The sequence below is a fragment of the Somniosus microcephalus genome, chromosome 2, assembly GCF_052327205.1.
Source record: "Somniosus microcephalus isolate GS21.2 chromosome 2, FLI_Smic_1.0, whole genome shotgun sequence".
Taxonomy (NCBI): Eukaryota; Metazoa; Chordata; class Chondrichthyes; order Squaliformes; family Somniosidae; genus Somniosus; species Somniosus microcephalus.
Window position 1 is genome coordinate 95,676,811 of NC_140988.1, and position 8,277 is coordinate 95,685,087.

Consider the following 8,277-nt stretch of genomic DNA (forward strand, 5'->3'; position numbering starts at 1 on the left):
CACTCCACAAAATACAAACATTTTGCCTTTATTGAGCAACTTCCAGCAGTCTCTTTAAGGACTGCTGGTTAGGTTGCTCAAGACCCGGAAATACCAGTCAGAGTTTGCTCATTGCAAGCTCCAGCTAGTGTAAAAAAATGTAGTATTCCGGATCAGAAATAAGCGCAGGAGCCTCATTTCAGTATTGAAACGAGGCCCGCGCTCATTTCAGGCAGCTACCAAGGCCACCTGAAAAAAAGACCCTGACCAATTTAATAGTGGTTTGAACACTGATGCAAATTAGGTGCAGCCTTCTGCCCTGCTAAATTGGTTATTGTTGTTCCCGTTTTAGGCCCATAAAACAGGTGCAACTGTGTTAAATTTACACCCCCATTATCTCTTTAACTGGTACTACAATAGTAACACTTTGTTTTGCCCGTTTATCTTTGACAGTTTACTCCCCTACCCACTTTTTCTGAAAGTGCTGACTCCTTAATGAAGTTCAGTTCACTTGGCACTAGGTATCCTTTAGAACTTTGCCACTGAGTGTTGGTTATTACTCATCCACGTTTGACATCGCAACCAAGTCTGGTCCTACCTTCACCCAATAGCCGCATACATGCAATTCCAGTGGTTAGCAATCAGGAGCAAGAACGCTGGTGGATTCCCCAGGGCCTAACCTGAGACCAGTTGTTGCATCCTGGCTGAGATCAGTTAACCCAGCATAGACTGATGATGAAGCCTGGAACCTTCTTGGTCCTAAAGGCTGAATGGATAACCTGCTGGTCCATCAGGGGAGCTGACTCCTCACTCCGAGCTGCTGGTCTCAGCACACTGTCATTTTTATAATGTAAAAAACTCATCTGCAAACCACACCGTCATTTCTTTTTATGAACCAGATAAAAAATATAATTACCCATAATCACAACATTGTTAAAAAAGCATAATTTTTATATTGTTAAAATGTGGAAAACATGTTAGACGAGCACAACTTAAAAAAAAACAGGGAAGAGTGGAAATTGGAGGCAAAGTGAATGAAATTGCCCTGAACTGGACAATTTCATTCACTTTGCCTCCAATTTCCACCCTTCACTCACCTTCACATGATCCATCTCTGACTCTTCCCTTCCCTTCCTCGACTTCTCCGTCTCCATCTCTGGGGATAGGTTATTGACCAACATTCACTACAAGCCCACTGACTCCCACAGTTACCTGGACTACACTTCCTTCCACCCCACCTCCTGTAAGGACTCTAATCCACTCTCCCAGTTTCTCCATCTCCACCGCATCTGCTCCGACGGTGCCACCTTCCACACCAGTGCTTCCGACATGTCTTCCTTTTTCCTCAACCGAGATTCCCCTCTACCGTGGTTGACACGGCCCTCGACCGTGTCCGTTCTATCTCCCGCACTTCTGCCCTCACCCCTGCCTCTCCCTCCCGGAACCACGATAGGGTTCCCCTTGTCCTCACCTTTCACCCACCAGCCTCCACATTCAACGGACCATCCTCCGTCATTTCCGCCATCTCCAATGTGATCCCACCACCAAATGCATCTTCCCCTCCCCTCCCCTTTCAGCATTCCATAGGGACCGCTCCCTCCGAGACACCCTAGTCCACTCCTCTATCACCCCCAGCACCCCTTCCCCTTCGCCTGGCACCTTCCCGTGCAAGCGCAGGAGATACAACACCTGCCCTTATACCTCCCCACTTCCCACTGTCCAGGGCCCCAAACACCCTTCCAGGTGAAACAGTGATTTACTTGTACTTCTTGCAATTTAGTATACTGTATTCGCTGCTCACGATGCGGTCTCCTCTACATTGGGGAGACCAAACGCAGATTGAGTGACCGCTTTGCAGAACACCTCCGTTCAGTCCGTAAGGGTGACCCTGAGCTTCCGGTTGCCTGTCATTTCAATTCACTGCTCCATTCCCACTCAGACCTCACCGTCCGCGACCTCTTGCATTGTTCCACGGAAGCTCAGCGTAAGCTCGAGGAATAGCACCTCATCTTCCAATTAGGCACTTTATAGCCTTCCGGACTCAATATCGAGTTCAACAATTTCAGATCATAACCTCGGCCCCTATTATATTTTTATATATTTTGTATCCACACCTTTGGTTTGTGCCTTTTCCTTTTTTTCTCTCCCACATGGCAGCTGTCTCTCATTCTGCCAGCGCATTTCACACTTCATCTGGAGCCATCTTTTGTCTCTTTACTTGTCCTATTACTATCTTGTCTCGTCTTGAATATCTCTTAATGTCTCTTCACCTCTCAGACCTTCCCTTTTGTTCTTTCATCCCCTCCCCCATTTCCCAGCCCCCAAACTGGCCTTATAATCTGTTTCATTTCCTGCTTTTTCTCAGTTCTGAAGAAGGGTTTCGAACTGAAACTCTCTCCATGGATGTTGCCTTGCCTGCTGAGTTTTTCCAGCGTTTTCTGGTGTGACAATACATCAGTTTGAATTTATATAATGACATTAGCATAGAATAATCCCAAGATCCTTCACAAATGAGAAATTGACATTGAATAGTAGTAGAATTGTTAGGATAGATTACTTAAAGCATGTCTGAAAAGATGGGCTTTGAGTAGACTTTAAAAGGAGAAATGTGGCACGGTGGAGGGAGGGGTTTAGGGGGAAGTTTTAGAGAGTACAGTGAAATGGCTGAAGTCTCTGCCACCAATAATGGAGTGAAATGAGGGTGAGAGGAAAGGAGTATATATATATATATATATTTATATTTTAGGCTGTTACATCATCACCGGGATATTCCTCGGGAGTTCTCCCAATTGGCCGCTGTAACTTGGGCAGAAGATCAGCGGATACCCTGTTTATGGGGTTTATTCGGAGCTTCTGCCCAAGTAATGTTGGCCGATCAGGAGAACCAATGAGGAGATTCATGGCACACTTGTTTATAAAAAAGTCTTCCAACTATTTTTTCATTAAGACAGTACCTCTTCCAGTTTTACATTGGAAAGTTACTGAAAAGCAGCTGAATTGCTTCATTTGTACTACCAATGACGACCTCTAGATGGAAACTATGAGCTCAGGAATACTTTGGGGTAATAATTTTTAGTATAATGAATCATGGTAAATTAGCCGAATACTCAGCACATGTCCTATTAAATAGTTGCCCCCTAACAAGTAGAGCATAGAGTGCATTAAAAATATAGGGCTCTTTGCTAATCAACAGATTCATAATCATTTCTGTCAATTGCAGTTTTTATCACTCAATTCTACTTATTTTTATGTCATTTTGGTCTCATGTCACCTCTGCTCCAATACAAATGTTTCCATAGCTTCCTTTACACAACAACTGCAAAGAATTGTCAGAAACTTTCAGTCAACTTCCACTGGATGGACAAATATGAAAGTTGCAGTTATTTATTCCAGTTGAGGCTCAGCCTCAAAGCTCACACATTCTGATGTCAGATTGGCGCCGTCCAGTTCTTAAAGGGGAGGGGCCATCTTGCTGTCCAGCCACACCCTGCTCATTGCAGCCTTGAATCTCGGCCTGGAGAGACCTCTAAAGCAATTGTGCTGGAACCACTAATGGATAGGCCCAGGGAAAGAGCTCGGTGCTTAGGAACCTCAAAGATGGTGCTAGGGACCAAAGCTCCTTAGGACAGTGTTAAATCTCTCGAGACGTCTCTCTCCCTCTCAACCTGTGTGTACCAAAAATTTTGCCGACAAGAAAAAGCAGGAAGCTCACGCCTTTAAATAGTGCTCCCCCAGCCTCTTCCCGACTTGAAAATGTTCCCCTCTACCTGTCGTTCCTAGCAGCAGGCGCTAAGGCAGGGGGCGCGACTCAATATCCGGTCCAGGCGCTACCAGGGTGTTGCACGCTCGACTGACGTCACGATCTGCGGGCACAGGAGATCGTGGCGGTAGTGCTTAGCGCTGCCGCCAACGACTGGTCAATTTCGTGAGTGGCGCTAAAATCGCTGCACTCAGGCGCTAAGTTCCTAGCGCCCCATTAGCGCCCCCTAGAGGCACTAACAGGAGGCGCTAAGCAACCGAATTTTTCCCCCTTTGGTTCTGGTGTAGGTGCTACAGCAATGTTGTCATGGCTGCCGGGTACAATGCACAACACATGAAATCCACAGTGATGCAAGCTGCAATGATCAGAAAGATTACCCTGAGGGAGTTACAGAATATCATAACTACATCAACCCTGCCTAGAGGGTTATCCCCACAGACAGAACATTTAACGGGTGCCTTTTATCATCAATGCTCAACATTAAAATAATTACTTGAAGGCTGCATGGGGTACAGAAGTTGACCGGCAAGTATGGTTGCAATTTTTATACATATTTAATAGCCCTGCCTTACGTGGTTTAGTAAAATTTGGAGCGATAATGGGGCGATTTTGATTTTTGGGCAGCTGAACGACTGCCTGTCAAGTAGACGAGGAGACCTAAGCTATTTTGAACACGCGTCCTAATTTTTGGCAGAGTGGGCCTCCACTGCAACTCACCCGCTCCAGGCTGATGCAATATCAGGCGTCTCAGGTGCCGTGTCGACCTGTGGGTAGGCCCTGTGAGGGGGTGAAGTGAATGCGGAGGATAGGAAGGAATGCAAGCATGGGCCAGCAGTGATCGGCTGTATTTTTGTGGAGCCAGGAGGAGCACAAGAATATAATCCAGAAACATTTCTTGGCTGCTTTTGGAATGGCAGCAACGGGACAACTGGTTAGGCTGCTGAACATCGGGACACATAGGTGGAACACGCACAACACACAATCTGCCCACATCTCCCTAAAAATTGCAATCAGTGTCCTAACTGCATCGTAGGACCCCGATTTGCATAGTCAAGAGGCCTACCACCTGAAACAGGTGGGCCTTCTGGCCGCCCAAGGGAAGGCCCCTTTAAAAGTGGTGGTGGCTGTAGTGCGCCATTACTGCAGCAGAAAATCTACCGACCCTATCTTCAGGTGGTTGTGTTGACATGAGAAGTTGGCTGGGTGCAAATCAGCCCCAATGAGTCATTAGACCACAGGAAGTGTGGCATGTGATGTGCCATCAATAACTCAAAGACAAGAAGTTAAAGGATTCAACTGAAGGCTTTTAATCGCTAAGAACATTGCACGTCATTCCACATCGGATTTGTCTGGCAGAATGACTCATACAGCTCTTGAGACATTTATATGACAAAAGACAGGGGCGGAGCCAATACACACAATAGGGGAAAAGGGGGGGCGGTACACACAATACAATGCAGGTAAAACACAGGGGCTGATGAAGGCATATATTTCATCACATTCACCCCTTCTACAGATTTAGTCTGTCCGGGGGTGTGATAGTCCTTCCTGAACGTCGCAACAGTACCTCGGGTTCCGACCGGGAGTCCGTGGTGCCCTCCTGGGCATACCCATGTGCTGGGGGTGTTGCAGGTACTTCTAGGGGTGGTGAGGATACCTCTGGGGATGGTGGAGGTTCTTCTGGGGGTGGTGAGGATGGGTCGTCGTCGCTTCCTGCCGAGGCGGGGTCCTTTATGGACACGGTGTCCTCACGCCCGTCGGCGTGCTTGACGTACGCGTACTGTGGGTTTGCATGGAGTAGGTGTACTGCCTCCACGAGGGGATCCGTTTTGTGGCCCCTCACATGCTTCCGTAATAGGACTGTCCCTGGGGTGGAGAGTCACGAAGGTAGGGACACTCCCGAGGTTGATTTGCGGGGAAAAACAAACATCTTCTCGTGAGGAGTGGCGTTAGTAGCAGTACACAGTAGCGACCTTATCGAGTGGAGTACGTCTGGGAGGACCTCTTGCCAGCGGGAGGTAGGGAGGCCTTTAGACCTTAGTGCTAAGGTGACCGCCTTCCACACCGTCGCGTTCTCCCTCTCCACTTGCCCATTACCCCGGGGGTTATAACTAGTGGTCCGACTCGTGGCTATCCCCTTCGACAGCAGGTATTGGTGCAGTTCGTCGCTCATGAACGACGCCCCCCTGTCAGTGTGGATGTAGTTCGGCATGCCGAACGTGCAAAACAGGCTGCCGAGGCACTTGGTGACCGTGGCACTGGTCATGTCTGGGCAGTGGTAGGTGAATGGGAAGCGGGAGTACTCGTCCACAATGTTGAGAAAGTACACATTGCGGTCGGTGGAGGGGAGTGGTCCCTTGAAATCTAAGCTCAGGCGCTCGAATGGCCGTGTAGCTTTGATCAGGTGGGCTCGGTCGGGCCTGTAAAAACGGGGCTTGCATTCCGCACAGGTGCGGCAGTCCCTGGTCATAGACCGGACCTCCTCGATGGAATAGGGCAGGTTACGGGATTTTATAAAGTGAAATAGCCGGGTGACCCCCGGGTGGCAGAGGCCATTGTGGAGGCCCTGTAGCCTGTCCCCCTGGATGCTGGCACACATCCCTCGTGATAGGGCATCGGGGGATTCGTTGAGGGCCCCCGGCCTATATATTATGTCGTACTCAAACGTGGAGAGTTCGATCCGCCACCTGAGAATTTTGTCGTTCTTGATCTTCCCCCTCTGTTTGTTGTTAAACATGAAGGCTACCGACCGCTGGTCGGTAAGCAGGGTGAAGCGTTTGCCGGCTAGGTAGTGCCTCCAGTGCCGCACTGCCTCCACTATGGCCTGGGCCTCCTTCTCTACCGAGGAGTGCCTGATCTCGGGCCCTTGGAGGGTTCTTGAGAAAAAGGCTATGGGCCGCCCATCCTGGTTGAGGGTGGCTGCTAAAGCGAAGTCGGACGCATCGCTTTCGACCTGGAAAGGGATGTTTTCGTCCACTGCCCGCAGCGCGGCCTTCTCAATGTCGTGTTTAATGCTGTTGAAGGCGGCGTGGGCCTCGGCCATGAGCGGGAAGGATGTTGATTTCAGGAGGGGACGGGCCTTGTTGGAATAATTGGGGACCCATTGGGCGTAATAGGAGAAAAACCCCAGGCACCTTTTCAGGGCCTTGGGAGTGTTTGGTAGGGGTAGCTCCCGTAGGGGGCGCAATCGGTCGGGGTCCGGACCGATTTCCCCGTTTTCCACCATGGAGCCCAGGATACAGAGGCGCGTGGTGCTAAAGACACACTTATCCTCGTTGTAGGTGAGATTGAGTCTGAGGGCGGTTTTCAGAAATCTCGCGAGGTTCGAGTCGTGGTCTTGCTGGTCGTGGCCGCAGATGGTGACGTTGTCTAGGTATGGCTAGGTGGCTGTTAACTGGTTCTCATCGACCATGCGGTCCATCTCCCACTGGAAGACCGAGACCCCATTTGTTACCCCAAAGGGGACTCTGAGGAAGTGGTAGAGGCGTCCGTTCGCCTCGAAGGCGGTGTATGGACGGTCCTCCGGCCTAATGGGGAGCTGGTGGTATGCCGATTTTAGGTCGATGGTGGAAAACACCCGGTATTGCGCAATTTGGTTAACCATATCCGCTATGCGGGGCAGAGGGTAGGCGTCTAGCTGGGTGTATAGATTACCCGTCTGGCTATAATCTATCACCATCTGCTTCTTTTCGCTACCCTTAACCAGTACTACCTGGGCGCGCCACGGGCTGGTACTGCATTCGATGATACCCTCCCGCTTGAGTCTTTCTACTTCAGACGCAATGAACCGTCTGTCCTCCCAGTTGTACCACCTACTCTTGGTCGCTATGGGTCGACAGTTGGGTGCGAGGTTGGCGAACAGAGAGGGCGGTTTGACCTTCAGGGTAGCCAGACCGCACACTGTGAGGGGCGGCTGGGACCCACCGTAGGTAAGCGTGATACTTTGGTGGTGGCACTGGAAGTCCAGACCCAAGATCATGCTCACACAGAGATCTGGCATTATCAACAGTTTAAAATCTCTGTAATCAGTGCCTTTTACCGACAACATAACCGCGCAGAAACCTGTAATTTTTGAGGTATGAGTCTTATCAGCCATGGCGATTTTGCCCTGTGTAGGGACTATCGTTAGTGAAAGTCGTTTTACCAGGCTAGGATGAATAAAGCTTTCGGTGCTCCCGCAGTCAATCAAGCACTTAACCTTGTTCCCGTTTACCTCTATGTCCATCATCGATCTAGACAATGGATGCGGCCTGGATTGATCCACTGTGATTGAGGCCACCAGTGGGTCCTGGGGGTCCGTGTAGTCGGGACAAGATGGTGGACTCCATGAGGGTGGACAAGATGGCGTCCAAGATGGCCGCCCCCACGGCGCACACGCGGCGGTGGCGGAGTTGGAGGCGGGGTTCCCTCTGCAGACTTTACTGAAATGTCCTTTCTTCCCGCATTTAAAACAGGTGGTGCCCTTCGCTGGGCACAGATGCCTGGAGTGTTTGTCCTGGCCGCAGAAGTAGCATTTCGGGCCCCGATGCATCGCGGCA